Below are 23158 nucleotides of genomic sequence, written 5' to 3'. Positions count from 1 at the left end.
CGACCGTTGGATAACTTTTGCAAAGTCTTTTTCCTTTTCTTTGTGCGTTAATGTCTTCTTTTTCATTTCATGTTGTTTCTCACTACGTTTGCACTCCTGAAAATAATTATAAAATTTTAAAAACCATTTTAAGTCACTTTTCATGTTTATCCAAATAGAATTTTCCTACTTTCATTCTAGTACTTACAGAAAGGAATGTCCTGTATATTAAAATTCCTTTTAATCCATATGATTGATCTCTGTTCTCAGCACTATTATTGAGGGCAATATTTTCGACATTAGTCCCATACCACAATGCCTGTATGCATGTGCTTCATTCATATATGCCGCATATGGTAATATGGCGAAAAAGGGGACGTTATATTTGCCGACATCAATGTCGCCCGACTAAAAATCCAATAAATTCCTTGGTTATTACTATTATTAACGACATATACGGATTACCAGCAGCTTTCAATAAAACCTTGCTTCGGGTCCAATGGTCACATAATTCCGTTGAAGTATGTTAAAGATAAAATTAGAAATTTATTTCACGAAAAAAGCTGACGTATACTCTGGTACGTATAGAGTCTATTTATACACAACCAGCCAGCCCCAAGATCCGAATTTGTTATCGTATTTTTATACAGGGTCTGACTAAATGATACGTAAAAGCGTGCACCATGTGATTCCTTATGGAAAAATAAGAAAAAAATATAGGATACAATTTCGTCATTCTCGGTATAGTTCTCGAGAAAAACGAATTTGAAAATTAATCTGAAATTCATGTATTCGTCATGGTAAATAATAAGTAGAAACGCACTGCAATGACCTGACGCGCTAGGAAAGTCCTATTCAATTGCATGCATATTTAGCAGATATTCAGTCGCCAGTTGCACAAGCCTGAGAAAATTCAAATATTCCATCAGTATATTTATTCATATATTATCAGTACAGATTGTTGGATAGAGTTTGTGGCATCTGCGAATAGATTATATTATTGAAGAAGAACATACTGCTAAAGTAGTTTATATATTAGAAATTAATTCAATTAATATTGTTATGAACTTATAAGCTTTTACATGAAACAGTAATAATTTAACATAGTAATTACACGGATAATTTACTTTACAAGACCGATTAATCGAACTACTCTTTATGATTACAATACGATTTAAATTCCACGAAACTTCATCGCATGCTTGCAGAAGAAATAACGATATCCACATTGCTACGGAATTATTCTAATGAATGCAATCAAATTAATCTCCATTTCATTCCAAGTTTTATACGTTCGGTACGTCACGCATTATCTGATAGGATAGGTGATTACGGCTTTTTTTAACGAGAACGTGTTCACGCAACGGTCGCCGAGTGTGTATGTTAGGCCAATTAAATTCATGTGCATGCAATCACAGGAGCCAATTTATCCGGATATTGGAATTGTTCGCTAACAGCTCGAAATTTCATTACGTTCTATAATCGGAGTCATTGCTCGCTGATATTTCGTGAAATCGGGAAAACAATCAAACGTGGAAATATCTCAATCTTGAACGTGTGTTCCGTTTAAAATCCCGATGACAGGTGATTATATTTAAAATTATAGAATTCCTGATACCGTGACTCGTGAAAGAAATTGGTAAAGTGAAGGAACTCCAAAAGCTATTTATATGCCATAGTAATATTCGAGGTGACGAAATATTAACCAGTACATACATATTAGATTTTCCGGGTTGAATATTTGATTTATTGTCTGCATTTAACGTTGGTTAATATGTCAGCTTCTCTATTATATTACTGTCAATTTGTGTAGCAGCGAAATGCAAGTTGTATTATGCATTGTTCCGAATTTGATTACATCAATGCCCTAAAGTGATATTAATAATGATAACTAATGACCGTAATAATAATTTACTAGCAAGACGTATGTTTACCCTCAAATGACAGTAATGTAGTTTGATGCATTAACAATTATTTTAATAAAATTGTGCAGAGAAGGTAATACAGAAATGTGAAAAATATGTGGAGCTTCAAATATATCGAAAAATCGTGAAAAAGGATACCTTGTTAGATAGAACAGTTTAAGGTAGGACAGTACAGTTATTAATGAATGTGTCAGCTGAACGAGCAATCGTACCGCGATCTTTGCACACTTCTCGCACGTCACTCTGTCGTGGCATGTTTTTATTATTAGTGTGAATAATTTGTGACTTGCATGACAAGGGTTTTCAGGGATTAAATTTTTCCGTGCGATTCCGTGAATGTTGCATATTTCGTATTAGGTGCAATTAGAATGAAAAATAACGTTAATGTTCTCCTTTCATGTTGTTGGAAGTGTTTCTAAATCGCAGTTTGAAGTATACAACAGGAATAGTAGTTAAAAACGCAAAGTATATAAGTTTCTTATAATTGTCCTGTGTTATAAATAATATTGAATACTTAACAACTTTATTATATGACATTCTATATCAAAGTTGAAGTTAACAATTTATATGCAATTCACAATATTTGCCAAACCTAATAACTAAGAATTGCAGTGGAAACTTGATTTAAATATTTATAGCCTGTCATATTAATTCTCATGAAATTTATTTCTATAAATACCGAGAACGCCTAACCATGCACATAATTTCGTACGTGTTATAATCTACGACATTTAGTTACTCATTGTCAGGGAGCTCATACCTTATTTCCGTTTACTGGGTCGACAGAGCACGATTCTGATTTACGTTAGACGAACACATCGGATTATTCGATTCCATTGCGTTAGATATCTGTGAACTGGGTAATCCAGGTAATTCCGCGATTCTGCGAGAAATCATACCTTGGTCAGCACGTACGGATTAAGGTGCATTTATATTAACCGTTCAGACACGGACCGGCACCGACACCGATCGATTCCAATAAACTTTCTTCTGGGTATTTTTATGGGGCTGGGGCTGCTTATACTATTCGTTCCGACACTGTCCGACACTCTCCGACATTCTCACAGGGAAAGGACGTAGGGGATGATTTTTTCCAAGATAATTTCTGATTTAACGCCTTGTCCTCTGATTTCTTGATGTCTGCAGTCTCCAAAATTACTTTATCATTAATAATTCCCCAGAAACAAAAGGAAAATCGTGTACTTATCGTAATTGTACATTTATTCTAAAAGTTAAATATTAATATCAGCAAACTAGAATTTCACTTTGATTCAAAGAAAACGAATAATACTTCTGTTTCTTGAATCCATTTTGATATTTTCACCACACACCAATCCAGTTAGTACCTATTTTCTGTATTTGTGTGAGTGCACAAGAAACACACGAATGAAATATATCAAACATACCATTTGAGTTGCGACTTTATGTTTATAGAATATTTAAATTACGTCCGCCCTTTCGCCTCCGTTACTTCTAGAAGGTAAACTTTGATTTCAAACTGAAACATTCATACTGAGATACGTGTTAGTGAAACGATGAGACGGGATTTATTAACATAGCAAACATTTTAATGAGCTTCATTAGGTAAAGTTTGTTCTTGTAATTCATTAACACTCTGCATAGTTTCTAAAGATCGATATTTGTTGAACGTAGCAGTTGTACAACAGATAGCTCTTCATCCAAATTTAATGTAAATACTGATATCACATATTACAATATCAAGTTATCAAGTTATTTCGTACACACGGTTATATTTAAATTAACAAAATGTGTGTGTGTGACTTCATATACTTTTTTTATGCATTACAGAAATGAACTTATTTTCTATTGACAGTTCAACCCGATAAAATAAACTACTGGGATTATATATCTTACTTAGTATGTAATTAAAGAATTGTTCAACGTAACTGGAGGTTGTGTATCCTCGGTCACTCAGTAACTTTTGCCTTTGCCTCATTTATTTCCATGAAATAAATAGTGCAAACTTTCATGAACTATTCTGGCGAGCGGGATTTCATGGCAAGTGCCGTGAATGTAGTTGTTATAAATTGTACTGTAGCTTTGGTTAACTATTGTATTTTTATCCACATTTCCCAGCAAACTAGAGTAAACGACATTTGCATTATGTGAAAACCCATTACAGACACTCAATGAACTATCTAACGCAATTCGCCTAAAATTTCGCTTGAACAAATTTCGGTAGAACTGTTTATCGAGGCACAAATTCATGATAACGGGATATTAACGATTAAAATGCAAATTCCCATGGACGTACGCAATTCCCGGCGAAATTAGAACGAAACGTGTTCATTATGAACGTGACAAAAATACATTTTCGTATTTGCAGTTGTACTTACCTCACCGGTATTCTAGATCGAGTTTTTACTTTTGAACACCTCGGACGACAATCACGTATACAGGGTATCCCACGCAAATGGGACAAACTATAGCGTTAAAATGGTAGAGGACAGAACGAAATTTCGTAAGGAAACATTAAATGGTTTCGCGAAAGAAGACGTTTCAAAGATTTCAAGGTCACCCCTATTTTTTAAAATGGATAATTAAAATTTGATTTCCCAGTAACATTATCCAATTATAGTATTCATTTCACTGAATGAAAATTATGTTTTATAATTTATATTTTGCAACATTGAAGTTAAATGTTGCAAAATATAACTTACTGTATCTTTTCTGAAGGTGAGTAGAGATTCGTATGAAGAATGTTCGAAATAAATGACATACAATTCAATAAAGCAGAAAGAACCATTTAAATTTGAAAGCCGAACTCTTTCGAACCTTTTGTTCCGAGCGATAATTGAATCGAAACGAAATTGACTCTCTACCATGAAATCAGGTCCCTTCATACCGATTTAGTTATGCGCCGCCGAGCAATCAGCTGTAGCCCGTAAACATTCTCACTAAATATTTTCTCATATTTACAAATATACACGTTACAAGGGAAGTATAAATAATAACAACCTTTCACAGACGTATTTTTATTAATACGAAACCTTATATTATATTGTTCGATGTAGTTATAATATGTATAGGGTGGGATGCATGTATGCACCGTTTGATCAGCTCACTGTCTCTGTTATTTTCAGAGATATTGAAACATACTATTAAAACAATATTATATATACCGCACTTTTTGTTGATGAAAAATGTACAAGTTAAACACGACACCGTATATGTATATCCGTTCCTTCCTTGCTGGGCGACAGAGTGTGGTGCGGGCACATGTATGAGAAATGCGTGTAATCGAGGGGCGTTTCTATCGATCAATTAACGGATTTTCAATTATCGAGCTTCTATTGTATTTAGAAAATCGTGAACATGGTCAATAGTTCGATTCTATTCACTATAAACGTTCGTCTGAAAGTAAATGTATTTTAACAATTAATTGGATTTCATACACATCAGTGATTTATCATACGAAATACAGTAATTTAAAAGTATTCTTGAATATCAGTTTTGCAGTCAGTGTAAATACATGAAAATGATTAGATCTTCGAACGCAAACAATGGACACTCAGATATTGACTGTCAAGTGTGTGTCAGTTAGAGTAAATACGCGGGAACATTTAGTGACAGGTGGCCACATTCATTGGTAACTTCAATGAATGCACGCGGCACGCATTGTTGCCACTGGAATCGTAGAGTGCAAATATTTAACTAAACGCACTGTTCGATTCCAGGAAATGTCCCGAAACAGATAACATCCAATATAATGAAGAGTTCTTAATGTAATATATATTTTATAATAATTTGAACATTTAATATTTATCAAATATTACCACTAAAATAGAACATTGTAAATCCATTTACTGGAAATACCTGTTATGCAAATACTTCTATCAGTAACTGTAAATATGACCACCAAGGAAAATTTTAGAATCCAGCTATAAGGTTGTCAGTTACCCACGTGTTAAATTAATTTTGAAAAGGTAATGAATGAAAATTATAGGAATCGACTTCTTAAGAACTGAAATGATTGTCACTCGCTCGAAAAATTCAGTGTCGACCAAAAGAATGGCGTTAAAGTCTGTCACAATTCACACTCTTTTTATAATATTTCTCAGTAATTATTTAGAAGTTTGACCTCCTCATCGCTTTCAATGAAACCGGAGATTTAGTCATAGGTATATTTGAAGTGACTTTTATTTTTTTTAAATTACACAGTGCACTCTACTCGTCTCAAGATACTATCTAACGTAATAATAGAATCAATTATGTTAAATATTATAGTTAATTAACATTAAAAAGTATAGGTTACGTCTAGGTACAAGCAGAATAATACGACAAAGTGGACGATAACTTCTTAAGCAAAAAGCAATTGAAATCGCACCATTAAATTTTCCCTCCACACTCATTTTTCAGAAAGTTTTTCTGTCTTTAAGAAAAGGATCAGTAAAGAAAGCTGAATCTCTACTTCTGATTCATTCCACACGAGAAACCACTCGTTAACCGTTCGTACCACCCATCGCACGCAGTACTCCATATTTCAGGCTCTAACTATATGCAATCGAGAACAACCCTTGATACGTATAAGGCAGAAATTATAGAGGCGAAGCAACTTAATAACGTTAGCGTGTAGAGCAGTCTTAATCGTACGGAGTTCTGTAGTACTGTGAAACACTTCGCTAGGAATGTCGTGCAATAAAGTTTGCCCTTTGACGTGTTCTTCCCATGCTAACACCGATACGACTCGGAACAGCTGAAACCTGCATTTGTTACGTACCCCAGTAATATCCCAAAACTAGAACCGTGTGTTGAGATTACTCAATTCTACACGCATTACATTTGTCGAAATCAATGCTAAGCGCATCTACGAGGAAATCATATGTCATAGTATGTCTGAAACATTAACGTGATTGGTAATATATTAATTCAAGTACTAATAATATTATTTTTCTACTCCTTCGATTAAATAGTACCAAAATTCAAATTATATCGAAAAAATATGTTCACCTATCAAAAGATCAAATATTTGTATTTATTGATTCGAATGGTGGAAATCTCATGTGCTTTTTATTTTATTTCGGCGCTCATTTTCAATCAGATCAAATTTTGTTTGTCTTACACGTTCTGTTATTTGTACGTGTGCCATAGAATCTTACGAGTATTTAAAAGCAGAATGGAAAAATGTAGATAAAGAATATTTTTCTATACTCCCGTTTATTTGGAAGTCATTAAAGATGAAGATGATTATTTCGATGTGGCAAAAATTATTGATATAGACAAGTTTTTTTGCTACCTTTAAGGTGGTTTCGTATATAATACATAATATATGTGATCTAAGCTTTCAATTGTAAGAAAAAGTCTGTAACTTGACTTTTGAATATATTATTTAACTTCTTCCAGACTTTTGAACGGTAGTGTATCTACATTCGTATACCTAAACATCGACAGTCTAGTGATGAGAGGTAGTGTACGTTTAAGTGATTGTAAAACGTATCTAAATCACGTCAGATTAGACACAAGAGGTTTATGTACCCTGACAGTGGTAATGAGGGAATATATCGAATCATAGCGCACCAGCATGGAATGTCCAGTATGCTGTGTTTATAAAGGGGTGTATAGTTAGCTAGTCCCTTCAAGCTCTCCATTAGGACTGCTTCAGATTCTGCATGCATAACGGTAGATTAAACAATAAGATTCCGGACGGAGCAATTTGTCAACATGAAGGACGTGCGTGTTCAGTTTGCTAGATAATTAGTGACGTATTCCCAAATTGTAATAATTCGGAAAGTACAGGTTGTAATTATGCCGTAGTAATATGTATGTTTAAGTTTTTTATAATATTCCGCGAAAAACATGAAACTAAAGAAGTACACTCCGCTTGGAATATAATAAAAAATGAGAATGCATAAGTACATGTTGTGAGAATATAATAAAGAATGTAGAAATTGTAATTTTTCTCTGAATGTTATTTTTGTATTCTTTGCCAGATAATTGAACGATGCTATTTTATTTTTCATAAACCGAATTTGACACCCTGGATTGATTAAACAAAGCAGGAATCGATACTGGTATTGATAAGTTCTTACAAGGGTGAGACATTCTTCAAAGAGTCATTTTTAGAAACGTTTTGCGCACTAATAAAGTGAAATTTCATTTAAATCACTGGGTTCTTACATTCAGTGGATAAGCTATTCACTTATTCTTTCGTGAATATTAAAGGTACTTTCTTTAACAGAAGACTGCTGCGTTCCGAAACTCTATTTTACACGGAAAGTTTTATTCAGAGGGGAGTAATTAATAATAATTGAATGTCGGCATTACGCGAAAGGCTGGATCTTCCTTTCGGGATCTTTTCGGTGAAGCGTGCTTGAGTGAACGAGGGGTTGTGAGACTACGAGAGTGCTTCGTCTTAGCTCAGATGCAGCAGTAAGGGTGTTTTAAAAGAGTATAGTTTTCTGACGCGGCGGAAATACGAGCTCCTTGTCAAGTGATAAAAACGAAAACGAAAGCACCTATTAATTTAATACTCCTTTCACAAAATTATCATTATCCCGTAATTAAGAATTTAATTCTGTGTGAACACGAAAAAAAACCGCTGTATGTTCGAAATCTAACATTTAACGATAATTGTTAGTACATAAGCACTAGTTATTAACAAATTGATGTATACCAACCCATTTTGGGCCATCCACCCAAAAATCAAGCTCACGAGATAGAATATTCGAGTCTTTTCGACTGACAAGGGAAGGCACGGAAGTGTAAAAAAAAATACGTATACCATATTTTTGACTGCTTAACAGACATACGAAGTTTTATCAAAATCAGAGGGGAACACTTCCCTGCCTTCCCTTGTGAGGCTCTTTCAGAGATAATTTATAGGGCTTCGTAACGCCTTGCTTTTTCGCGATTGGCCATGTTTTTGACAAAAGCGCTCCTGAATTTCGATTTGTAATTAGCTGTGCTTTGGAAAAGAATGTATGCTCTTGGATCTTCACGAGTCACGTGGTGGGAGAAAACCTGTCCCTCAGGGCGAAGGGGATGCGAGAAAAATATCGTGCGCGCGGTCAAGGCGCCACTTGACTGTGCTGAATTTGCGAATGTCTCTCAACGGCAGGGGTTTATGGCCATATTGTTACGTACGCCAGCAATAAAAATCCGGCGTGTACGGGTCTCGCTTTTACCGCCCGTAGGGGACTCACTGCGGACCGAATGCTCGATCTTTTGACTATTGCTTTCGATGGTTGAAAAGAATCTAGAAAGTTCAGCAGATGTGATACACTCTGAAAGATGGTGTGAATTGTAAAGAATAGGTCGCGGAAAGCGATGCCGAAAAATATTCCACCGAAAGGCTAAAGGAAAAAGTTGTTTCATATCATCCCGGGAACTCCTCATTTTCGGGAGTCGAAGCTATTTTGGAACACCCTGTATACATACCTATAATTTAATATATTCATTTTTGATAAAATACGCTTACAAAAATCGATAAAGATATTTCGCTTAAAAAATATTTATCAATACCCGTGGAACATTTCAGAGACTTGGATCCTCATATAAGTGTCCGATTATTTATGAACGACAGCGTCGTCGATGTTAAACTATTCTTTTCATTACGATTCGATTGCCTCAGACGAAATTTCGCAAGTTTCGGAATGACGGAACAGGCGAAGTCTTCTTAAAGAACAAACGGCCCTTTGAAGTGGCAAGAAAGCCAATCCAGTCGCTTCGCGTCCCGGTGCAGGCACCGTGCCGTGAAATTCAAGTCGACTACACTTCCGGCCGAAGTGTAATCCGAAGTTCGCGCGCACGGGGAACTTGAGATCCCGGGACATCCAAGTTTCGAATTGCTGCGGCGGATAGATTATTCCGCGACGCGATTTCATTCGGGCTGACTTCAAACCCGTCCGTGAGAACTTCGGATTCGTTAACATTTCATGCCGAACATCTGGCGAATGTGCACCGTTCCGCCAAACTCATCTCACCGTTACCGGACAAATATCTCCCTATCCCCTCGGACGATCGATATTAATGAACTTATTGCTTTGTTATCGGCCATCGAGCCACCGGCCGCGTTGTCCCGCTTTCAGGGATGTATCGGTACACGAATCACTCGTAATTGATCAGTTTAACAAAGAACTGAAAGCGGATGGTACAGTTAACAAGTGAAACTCCGACTTTTTATTGGTTAATTGGACAGTTGCATTGTTTGTTAAAACAACCGAAATTTCGAACGAATTTTTTGCCACCCATTTTCTCGGTCACCTGCTTTTATTTTTAATACTATAAGGAAGTATAATGAAGAATAAACATGATAGTGTGTAATTTATTTCGAAACCCAAGTCGGATTATTGCAGATAAGGGTGCAGCCTTTACGTCGACAGGGTTTAGGGACCATTGAGCGTCAGGGTTCATTGAGCATTTTACAATAACTTGTTTACAAAGAATTTACAAAGAATTTGTTCCAGCTGAATTTTATCGTTAATCTCGTTCAATATTTTTATATTTCATTCAACCTTATAAAATGTTTAATAGAAGAGACAAATTTTTATTTAATTTATATTATTGTAGATGAATGTGTGTTATATATAACCTCCTGTAATTACATTTACTTTTCTTCCTGTTCGAAGAATAGGACGTCCCGAGAACCAAGAAGCATTTCACGTAATAATCATTAGCGGCAATGCACGATAACGAAGGAAAATCGAACAGGAGAGAAATACGGCACGGGATGCGCTCCAGATAGACCAAGTGTTACTCTCCGCCTCACCCATTCGAGAATGTTTCATGAAAATTACTTCCGCCACTGACGCGTCTGCCCTTTATATCCGAGATACCCGACAGACGCGTCTGCTGAATTTACATGGCGACTTTGTTTCGCACGAAACAGAGGCTGGTATCGTGTGGTTAACAAGCTCGTCTCGCGTTCCTCATCGAGAAGTCGATTTTATCCCGTAAGAGGGAACCCCTTTCCCTCCTCGCTGACTCATTTACGTACGAATCCTATTCGAGGTTCTGATTCTTTTGATCCGTCTGCCGCGGGGCGATCGGGCTGTTGCTGAAACCATTCAATCGTTCCGAAGAACCATCCCGTAAAAGACTGCTTACTGTTGCACCAGCAATTTTTCATTCGTTGCCGAAGAGAATATGTTGTCGTCGTTAGGCGACGAATCGCGACGGTATTGAGAACGAAAATAAAAAAAGCAAAAACATAAGCCGCCTCCGGTCCTTTTGTTTAGGTTTTTGCACTTGAAGGTACGGCATCATTCACTATCATACTATTGTTATAACATGGGAATATTGTTTGATACAATATCATCGATAGAATTTGTAAAACATTTGGCCACTAGTATTGATATTGTATTGTGTTATAGACAGGAACCACAGGAAACTCTCGAAATTTACAGTCAGTTAAAAAATAACAGTTTCTTTTACTATTATCCTTTGTGAACCAAAAAAACAATTTCGCTAAATATTTAAAATTAATAACAACAGATGAAAGTAAATTCAAGCATATGAGTATTAAGAAACAATTGTTAAATATTCGAATACCTTCTGCTTTTACTCTGCGATAATCCTGTACAGGGAATTAAATTTAAATATGGTATTGGTGCACTTACATATAATATTCGGAAATAACAGTCGTAATGAATAATTGAATGTAACTGCAATAGGGAGATTGCATTTTAAACATTCACATCACATTCAATTGTATAAAATGAAATGAAGACGTCAGACAAATTTAATAATACCCTCAATTTAATTCAAGCTCGATAATTATCCCAGGACAGTTGAATTTCTATTCTCATAAATTCATCTCCACCAACGTGAATTTGCAGGAAGATTCACAATCGAAATCACATTTTCGTTATAAAATGTTTTTCCAATACCGTGAAGCATTATTCAAACACTGAACCGGCAGATATCCATTTCATATACGGATCCGTGAATGGAAGTAACAGAAAAGCTCAGCTTCTTTTTGTAAGCGAACTTCTCCAAACTAGCATTTTCTAGCCAAAACGTCATATCCAGCGATTCATAGAAGTCTGCTGAATAATAGATCCTTTTCACCTGTTACGACTGATAGAAATGCAGACAAGTTCGTCTGAATCCCTACAGTAGAACTACAAATGCTTAATATGATATCAAAAGATTCAAGAATTTCGAAAAGACAAATTGCAACAGTAAATTTGTATTCTAAACTATATTTGTAATTGTAAACATTCAACTTCAATTTGTAACCATTCATTTGTCAGAGTTTGTGCATTGAATTCACATTACTAATGGCAGTGACTACGGATATAATAAGACTATTTATGCCATTGTTATCGAGGGATCATGGACGTATGACATAACATAAAAATGATAAAGTCTGAGGCAGTAATTGGTCTGAATTATACCATGCCAGAACCAACACTATGTAATGACTGTTTGGCAGGAAACTGAGAAGACAACCATTCCCAAAGTCAACCAAAGGTGTAAAGGAAACTAAGGTACTTGAGCATGTAACAGATGATGCAAGTCTTTTCATAAAAATCTATTTTTCGAAAGCTAAGTCAGATGTACTTGGGGAATTTAAGATATGGCAAGTTCAAGCAGAAAAACAAACTGGAAAATTGCTGAAACGGGTGAGGAAGGACAATGGACGGCAGTTCTGTTCCAAAGACTGAACCGAATTCTGCCATGCGTCTGGCATAGTATACGAGAAGACTATGACCTACATGCCACGACAAAACGGCGTGGCCAAGCGCATGAACAGAACACTACTAGATTTAGTGCGAAGTACTATTAGTGGTACCGGCCTACCCAAACAAGCTTGGGCAGAATTAACGTATGCAGCAGCGTACACGAGGAACAGAATCTCGAACACCCATAACGAAAATAAAACGCCATACGAGATATGGAACCGAAATAAACCTAGCATAAGACATCCTAGAGTGATAGGCTGTGAAACTTTCGTAGACATACCAAAGGAGAGAAGATTCTCAAAGCTTACAAGTAGACCTGAGAAAGAAATTCTAGTTGAATACACAATATTTGGGAAAAGTCTTTATCGCTCACGCATAATCTAATGAAAGAAATATAAAAAAAAGTAAAATAAAAGAATAAATATATTCTTATATCTTATAATTATAAAAGAATAAATATATTCTTAGATCAAATAAGATGAGACCGTTTAAGTTACAATATATTATTAATAGTATAGTTGAAGTAATCGAAGTGATATATTATAATTGATATAGAATAATTGATTGATCACATTTGAAAATTAGAATTTACTATTATTCTAATATTTTTAATTTATTCTTATAAGTGGCGAAATAACTGTATTTGTTTTAGAGCAAAAATTCTGAACAACACAGAGTTATGGTGGAAAATAAATCTTGTAAAGATTTGTTGCAGCCTCGCAAACACACCTGCAAAAAGTTAATTCGTTGTTGTGACAATTGAGGGTAGTTATCGCGAGGAACGATATATATTCCAGAGAAAAATTGCTGAATATATCTGCACCCTCGTGACAGATTTTACGTCCTCTGAGTCACGTTTTCGATTCACTCTGCAAGAAAAAACTCGATAGCAGGTGAAAAATTCATTCTGCCACGTTAGTTACAATTGCACGACAGAGTAACGACGAAAATATACATTTCTCTAGAAATCGCAGTACGCTGATTGTACGTAGATTTGTTGTACTTTCCCTGGTTACCGAAAACAACTACTTTCAGCGACAATTCGTAATAATTGGAACTATAAATTGAAGTATTATTGGAGAAACAGATTATAATACAAGGTACTTAATTATTATAAAATTTCAAACAAAATTATTCAAAACTTTATAAGGTATGAAGCTTAACTTTAAAGTTCATTTCATTCGTATATTCCAATAAAGGAAATCTGAAGAAATGTATATACCACGATTTTTATGTATAAAATCGCTTTGCAATAATTAATTAAATTACATTAATTAATTACAGAGATAATAAAGCTGCCTTTGTTGGGATTTATGTTAACTTTCAATACACTAAACATTTTATATTATGTTAAATTATGTTATATATATTATTATATTATAGAATTTAATTTAGTACAAATTCAACGCTGGTAGTTCTAATGTTAAATAGTGTCATCTACTATCTAGCGGTTATTCGACTAACGAAGGTTCAATTTCAGTCTTCCCTCTATAATATCCGGATTCACCATTGTCCGATAAATACATGTACGTACGCCACAACGAAAAAGGATAACGCAATAGCTTACTAAAGTGGACAAGTAAAATTTAATGAAACGCGATCTATAATTATCTTTAAAATCTGTAAAACATTTTATTGCAACGAAATGTTACGATCAGCCCACATGTTCGTGGAGTTTCGTATATATAAATATTTTCCCATTTCAAAGTAATTTTGCATTTGATACTTTGATCACATTATAATTATTTGCAATATGACGCTACTGAAACAATGGTTAATGATTGTTTGAATTGAAAGAGATTTGAAACCCATGAAATTAGCGAAACATGAAAATGTCTTCCTATGAAATGTGACTGTACTTTTATTATTTTTACCATGCACTGTATGTGCAGTGTATACGAAAGAATGACCTGCATTTTATAATGGAATTTTGGTAATTAAATTGCGAGGTAATAAAGTTGTAGTTATATTTATTATACAATTAACCAATTCAACACACGCGAAACATGTAACATTTTGTCCTTTGTGTCCGGCGCGAATAGTGAGGCTAAATCATATTAAGGAAGTCAACCCGCTACGGAAAGAAACGGGCCAGAAATGACAATTTCCCGAAAACAAGAATCTCTGGATGCGGTTATAGGGAATTAAGAAATAAATGGGACTTCTGAGGATCCACAGAAAATACAGTAGATGTCTTTACCTTTTCTATCTAGTTACGATTTTCTTTGCTCATTGTAGTCTTCTCTGCAGCAGTGCCTTCCGAAATTACTCGAATATTAAAGATCTAATTATTACTGGTAATGTAAAGTTATTATTAAGTTATCCCATGAGTTATACGACTATTCTGATTATGAGACTTGAACTTACAACAATAAATATTACAACAAAAATTCACGAGTGTAGACCAAATAATTCAGTTATTGCTAGACGGTGGATTTTGATGCCAAATGAAATTTTCTAGAGTAACTTGTAAAGACAGGAATAAGTCGGGCAGAGGTAAAGTTGGACAGAGTTTAGTTAGTGTGATATGTTATTAGGTCGTAACACATGAAATGTCCGTTTCCTTAGTTCATGAGGAACCCACTTTTTCAGTCTCTTCCCTTGGCCGATCTCTTGTAAATATTACGATGATGTCATACCACATCCAGCAATTTCTGCAGTAAGTTCCGCAAGCCATGTGTATTTGCATCAACTAAGTCCTTCAAATCTTCATTTCTCATTTTCTTTGCAAGTCAACTTCGCTCTTCATTTCTAGAGTTGCTATCGTCAGGGGAAAATTCAGAAATCCAACGACGAATAATACGTTGAATAGCACTACCCATCCCAAAAGCTACATTAATATTATGCGCAGCTTTGTCTGCAGAGTAACCGAGTTTAAACTCATAGAGGAAAATTATTCGAATTTCGTACGTATTCATTGCACTGTTATAAACAGAATGCTGAGGAAATTCCGACATTATTTCAAACAGAAGAAGCACGAAACAATAGCGCAAAGATCGACATTCAATTTTATGTGAGCCATACTGCAGGCAGACGGTATATTCCTTGATACAGTCTAGGTAAAGAATCTAAAGCGTTCAAACGGACACTTCATATGTTAGGATCTAATACATAAGTGGAACAAAGGAATTAACACAACTGCAGCCGCAAAAACCATAATCCAGGTGTATGGTGAGATTGTTATTACAGTTCATTATTACTATGTCTATGATAATTTATTTTAAAATTAAGGTTTACTGCTGCATAATTGCTGGTTAGGGAAGCGAAAGATCATTTTGTAATGGAAACTGTTAAGACAACGTGAGAGTCTCGCCGTTTGTGTGGAAAGATTTTCTTAAAAATGAAACAGCACTTGCAAGAATTTAATATTTTATTGGTCAGCAATATTTTGCGCGCATATTTGGCTGCACTCAACTGTCGAATGCCGCGTGACCACGACTGTTAGCTCGCTGGCTTCAAGGTATTCTTAGAAATTGCTGCGTTCCATCCGAGGGAATTTCCATATTGGCATTCTTTTGGTTTCCTTTGAAAAGGTAAAATACTTTATCAATAAAAACTCCTCCAGTTTATTAATTACCTGCCCTAGCATAGCTGAATAATGAATTATTGATAGCACAAAATGAATATAATATATTTTCCTTTTATCGTATTGCATACCAGAGTCATTCACATGTGTTTAAAGAAAAACTGCATTTTTAGTTTCAAATAACCGTATCTTCAGATTGTATGTACACAACTGTGTCCTCTGTTCATCAAAGTGTCACCTGCCTTGCGATTTATTTAAAGTTACGTGGACAAAAATAAATGTAATTTTATATTAATATTAATATCAAGATAATATTTATGTTGCGAAAATAAAAAATTATGCGAAAAATTGAAAAAAAGTATTTATTGCAATTTTCAAGGGTTGTTTTCACATTTTATAGATATAGATATATAGTCGACCTTTGAAATGGATTCCATTGTGAAGTAGAACAATAGATCCATTCCAAAGCTTCCTCAGACCATTCGAGTAAGCACTTTCTGTACGCGCATATTTTACAACCTGACTATTTGCAGCCATCGCACGTTTAAAATGCCATCAAATGAAGTCACAATCGAAAGTTAACAGGCGTATTTCCGTCTCGTAATGGAATTCTTCGATGCAAGCTCGCCGGTTTTCACATTATAGTCACCTTTTAAATATTCGCCTTCCTTTAGACTTCAATATTCCCTGAGATATCTGAATATCGTGAGATGCAATCTGTTATTAAAAAAAGTGACTAGTACTTATAGGTATTGCTTATTAATATTATGAACTGTAAAAAAGTTTTTTTTTAATAATATATAATACATATATACATATACGTACAGTGCTTGCAAAAAAACAGTGGTTCAAATTGTGTCAAAAAATATTTAAAGACTGAACCTACGTATAAATATGTAAAAATTTTTGTTTTGGCAAAAAAAATAAAATGGCACATTTTCGGTCAAAACTTACCTTCTTTAACAAATTTACCGTTTTACAGATCGCTATGCATCTATGCCATTTCTAAATTTTGATTTTTTGCCTTTTCAATAGATTCTGTGCAAGTCCATAGAGTGTCAAATTTGCCAAGATATTTCATAACTCAATTTTTTGCAGTGATGAACACTGTAAACCCACAGCAGCTCGAGAAAAAAAACGGTTACACATCATACGACTGTAGCGCCGTTATATACCTAGAAAAAAAAATTTTTTGGTAGTTTATTGTGTTAATAATCGTTGCCCATATATATTAATCACAATTTGTATTAATTCCCTTGTAATTAATTCTCAAATAAGTTACATTCTTACCAAATCTGACTGCCTAGTTCTCTTAAACTTTAAACCAACAGTCAGCGTCATTGGCAGCCGGTTAAGTTTCTTGCTATCCACGTCGAATCAGCGTTCATAAAATCGCGTTACAGTTTGATTCTGTCGCATTGTGTCCCTGGATAATGCAACAACGCCGGGAATCCGTCCCATGCGGTGTCTAGAGTATAATTTTCGATCGAACAGAGAACGAGACTGACCGATTTTGGTGCGAACCGAGACGCCTGCAGTTTGGCACGCGTTCCACAATTTACATTGCGCATGCAGGGCCGACTCGTTGGTGTCCCGAATCGGCACCAGTACCGGATTAAGGCGTTCCGGGGAATCCCAATCGTTCGGGACAATCGGTTCAGCGAAGTTTATGGTGCGCAACCGAACGTGCTGACGTTCCCTTGTTTGGCGCTGTACGCCGAAAAATAGCGACGATTTTATCGAGGAATTCGCGACGCCGAGTCTTCATGGCTGGCGTCGGCTATCGAATATAGGGAATCGCTTTATTGCACTGTGAAGCTAAAATAACGAACATTTTACGGTCTATGCCGGATGTTAAGAATGATAAATATTGATGTATTCGTAAGGTAAATGACGCTTGTTTGACCTGTTCAGTTACCAAAGTATTACTACCCTTGGAAAAAAGTATTTGATTAAAGGGGGAGCCTAGTGTTCACGGCTACAAAATGAATGAAGCTTTGGGAATTTCTTGTTAAGAAAGTATTAAAACAATCTCTTTGAAACTTTCAGGGTACTTTATTGTACTATTAAACTGAATACAACAAATTTTATTTTCACCACAAATCCATAAACATTGTAGTCACATAAAACAAAGTATTTACTACGGTTAAAAGTAATTTGATATTCTAAGGAATTATTCTCTCATAATCATTCAAGTGGGACGAGACGCCATGCATTATCGTCTAGATCGCTTATTGATGTTACGAATCGCCATGGAAGCGTAGATTAAAAAAATTCTCTCGTCGAAGGCGTTAGTATTGAAACCGCGTTTAAAGTAATTGATTTTGTGACATAGGACGGAGCGTGCCAGCGGTACGTGTTTATGGGAGCGTTGGTGGCCAATACGAAGACTGGAGACACTTTTATCCGAGATATATTACAAATTGGATCCTAGATGTCTCTTCCTTTCCAGCTACCATAAGTCAATGACGTTATCTGGGAAGAATTTATGTTATACGACGCATCATCCGAATATCCGTTAAATCAAATTGTTTGCTATTCCGTTCAATTTGATAGTAAGGGATGAATAAATTGATTAATTCCAATCTTGAATAATGTGCACTTATTTTCTTTAAATTTACTTTCTATAAAAAAATTTACAGTTACTATTAGTCCATTATAAATTGTTTAATAATGTAGTTTGATTTGTTTGGTGGTTGATCTGGGATGAGTTACACATATAATATAATATGAAGAAACATATTAAAATTTTGTTTATTTAATTAAATATGTATTAACAACGTTATATGGACAAGATATTTTCACTCCACTGTATCTCATCTCTAGCTCCTTTAGATGTCTACTTTTTCAGAGACACTTTGCAGATTACTGTTACTACCATAATGACACCCACGTATGCATGACGCAGCTATCGATCTGGGACTAGGTTAGTCTGCACACTAAAAAAATGTTAAAACAATATTATGGAAATAAATTTAGAGAGAGCCAGAGATTTGAAAGATCTAAAAACATATATTGTACAATAAATTGTAGCCTACATACTGTCAATTTTGTTAAATAATGTTTATTAATTGCAAATACGCTCGTTTCCATTGAGATTGGTCCATTATAAATAAAAAAAGGAAGGATTTTTTACTTAAGTCACGCGTTCTTGTTCTTTTTTGAATGATACAGAACGATACACGTGCTGCATCTGGTCCATTTCTCATGCGTCAAAACTGTTTATGGTTGACGCGTGCACCTCTTGTCGACAGTTTTCCAATGGATCCATGATGGATGCACATTTCCGGCTTTTTTCTCCATCCTCCTGCCGCGGAATCGTCAAGTAAATTGAACAATGATCGATTACACGATGTGAAAAATGAAGGATCGATCGACTAATTATCGATACGTAGAAACGAAGTTCGGACCAGCAACGCGTGTTACATTTGAACAGCGACGAAAAAAACAGTATCGACATGTCGTGGAAAAAAATGAGAAAATAATTTTTTACCTTCGAGAAAATTATGTTGATTTCAAGGGAAGCGTTAGCGTTTTTTCTGGTAGCAGTTGGAAATTCGTTCTCGTAACATTGTTATCGATGAATTTCATTATTCATTATAATTACCTACCGGTAATTCTCTAATTCTAGTTCGTTTGTATTATATCACTTACTTGCATATATACTACTGTACTTCTGTGCATTTGTTATATTAATTTGGCAACACTATCAAAAGAGAATTATGTATAATGTCAGTTACTTTATTGTGGGGGAGGTAACTAGTTCGATTCAGAAAATTATTTTGATACATATATAGTAATACTTACGATACAATGAACATATGTAATAATCGATTAAATCATTCATTAATGAAATTAATAAAATGAATGAATAATATTCATTTGTCGATAGAAATATTTCTTGTTCTGAATTTAAGCGCATAAAGGTGTGTGTACGTACATGATGGATATGAATTTATGTGATTCGCCAAACTTGAATCCGGGTTATTTAATTGCTTCAACTGCTCGTGGTTTGCATTATGAGTGGCCGATTTCAAAAATCAATATTAAAATAGTCGCTGAACGAAACAAGCGAATATTTAAATTGATATTCCATGCTTGCGTACCCAATTCGACGAAAAAATACTGCATCAACATTCATTGCAATATTTGAATTTGCTCTCGGAAGCGAATTTGAAATTCCTTCGAAACCTGAAGTGATTTGTATCATTATTGATTTTCTATAAAACATTAAAAATCAATTAAATGAGCTGCATATGTACATGTTGGATATTATGCGAAGTTGAGGTCATTATGGAGAAGTAGATGGACGAATGTCTTTAATTAAACACAGAATAAGTTTAATGAGAAACTAACACAGATGATACTATTTCGCTAAATTACATTATTTGTAGACGATTTGGAAAATTTGTTGAATTGGTCTAAAAGCAAACTTAATTTAGCAAAATATCTATTGTCATGATTAAACTGCGGATGTATATTCACTTATAACACATTTTTGAACTTGAAAAACGCAGTAAAATAAAGACTGTAATATTGTTTTGTATTAAGTGAGTGCAAAATTTATGCTATAAAAGTGTTGTATGAGTGCATTTACAATATACAGGGTGTCCCAAAATAGATGTAAGTTCTTGAAAGGGGAGATTCCAGGGGTGCTTTGAAACAACTTTTTCCTTAGCGAAAAAGTTCTACGAGGATTTATTAACGAGATATTAACGAAAAACCCCGACCAATAAGAGCGGGAGTCTGGCGGCTGAGCTCCCGCAGTACCGTTGGCTTCGCGCTACACTTGTACTACGAACAAGCAAGTCGGCAGTCATTAAACGGAACTGCGTAGAATAGTAAATGAATAATTAGCGACTGAAAATGAAAAGTTCGATTTTATTCGTTACGCCTTTTTTATTTGATATTCTACACAATTTCCTTCGATTTATGCAGACTTGCTTGTTCATAGTACACGCGTATCGTATAGTTGCTGTTGATACGTAATAGTTCCCTGGACTCACCCGAAAAAAATCATGGAAATTATTATTATATTATAGCCACATAAATATGTTCAACAAGTGTTGATCAAGGTGAAAAGGGCACCGAAAACGCACCAATTTTTGCTGATATTCTTCACGATATTTCAAAAACTAAGGGTTTAGGAGAAAATCCAACAATAGCGCGCGATTTGAACAGACCTTTCTACTACGGAATGACCTTTCTACTATGAATAATAGTGCATTCAAATACTAGATAGCTTGGATAGCTGAACTTTCCGATACTAGATGCTCTACTGTATAATGGTTTGCTTTTCTATTTCACCGTTATCACAGCCTTTTCGAAGAAGGTATACAACGGCACCTGTCCCATATTCGATGGTAAACGGAACTTTGGCAACGACCCGGAGTTTGTTCCGAGTCCTGAATCCAGTGACCAGGCGCATCGGTTCCCAAGAACCGTTAAACTAATTTATATCTTACCCTTCGGAAAGTCCTGAGTTTATGACACGCCTGCTGGCTATTGAAGGCGAGAGAAACGAAAATTCTAAATTCTGGGCAATAAACCAAAACTTCTCCTGTTAAGACATCCTCGGCTTTTACTTAACGGACGTTTATTGTACAATACAGCGACGGGATTCATTGATCATACGTAACCGATAATCGGACTATTGAACCTTACCATATTCGTATAATTCTTGAAATAGAATAAAAGTACAAGACTGATATACGGAGATAAAAATTTACTGGAGACAGGTTAAGATCTAGCATTAAAAAATTACGTTAGACTTCTTAAATACGAAAAGGAAAGATGGGGCTTTTACTCTTGAATCACAAGTCAAGAATTACAAAGACACCCTGCTCGGGCAGAGTCTTTACTTTGCAGACAACGCCCACTGTGCAGCGTGTGGGGACGAAGACAGCTCCGGAAAAGCTAGAAGTGGTACACCAGGTCCAAGGGGGTCGCGCGCCCAGCGGACCCGTTAATAGCCGCGTCGAGTTTCCGAGATTTAGGACACGTCAATTGCTACTGACAATGAGTTCAAACGCGAGAAACTCACGTGCGCAGTAGAAACCTTCCACGATAGGACAATTTCTAGGCAGATATTTTATAATTGCCGATAGTTAAAATACATCCGCTGCAATCCTCTAAAAACTAGCAGATTCCATGTCATAAACCTTGTCCTAACTCTAGAAACACTTAACCTGGAAAGACCACACTATATTATCCTAGCAAAGCTTCGGATAAAAGATGAGGTTAAAGATGAAAAATCTCTACTGCTTCGCCAATGCCACCAGATATTAGTTGTATGTGACAGGGAGATTTAATATATTATAAGTAAAATCAACTAAGAATGAATGAAACTGCAATATCAATTTTCAGAATTTTTATGTAGAATATAATGCATCAGAATATTATTGTGCAAAGCGTACTTCGAACACAGTGTATTATCTTTGAGTCTGGGATAAAATAGGTCATCTGAAACATATCGTTTTGAACGATTCGGTAGTTATAGTATGAAGGTTTCTATCGATTATGTTTCGTATATCGTGCGACAAAAATTATGGAACAATCTATATATAACATTTATAATATTTTAATGAAAATAAAAATCCTAATTAATCGAGATACCGCTATATTCACACGTAAAACCTTAAAAAGCACCGAATTCAATCTCATCATCAGCAGTCATTAACTCTCCATCACTGTCGCCGCGTTCCCTAGATTCCCGTTCAATCTTAATAAAGAGGTCAAAATCGAAAGTCGACGTCGAACGTCAGGATCATTCACTTTAATCCCTCTAATAGTGGTCTCGATCGTTAATCTTCGTTGATACACTTGAATCTTATCCCTGAATGGCCGTGTATTCGCTGAAAGGGTTGAACAGCCTCGCCTCTCCACCCCGGCCAATCCATAAAACACCTCTTGATCATAAACCCGTTCTTGCACGAAGCGCAAATCCCCTTCGTCGTTCTTGGAAAGGTAATTGCCTTTTTTCGAGGCACCTCGAACTGCCTTATGGTTCCTGCTCACGCACGACTAAGAATTACACCCTCCTAAATTCGTACACCATCTGATTCCCGGTTAATTGCTCGGCT

The 23158-nt window shown here is 35.4% G+C and overlaps 1 protein-coding gene across 1 annotated transcript in view; it reads right to left on the bottom strand.

The window, feature by feature from the left end:
• Positions 1–23158, bottom strand: part of LOC107190164 (basement membrane-specific heparan sulfate proteoglycan core protein-like) — a 117905-nt gene that overhangs the window by 62135 nt on the left and 32612 nt on the right. The window lies entirely within an intron of this gene.

This window comes from Dufourea novaeangliae, unplaced genomic scaffold (assembly GCF_001272555.1).
Source record: "Dufourea novaeangliae isolate 0120121106 unplaced genomic scaffold, ASM127255v1 scaffold168, whole genome shotgun sequence".
Taxonomy (NCBI): domain Eukaryota; kingdom Metazoa; phylum Arthropoda; class Insecta; order Hymenoptera; family Halictidae; genus Dufourea; species Dufourea novaeangliae.
This window is presented reverse-complemented; position numbering and strand designations above follow the sequence as displayed.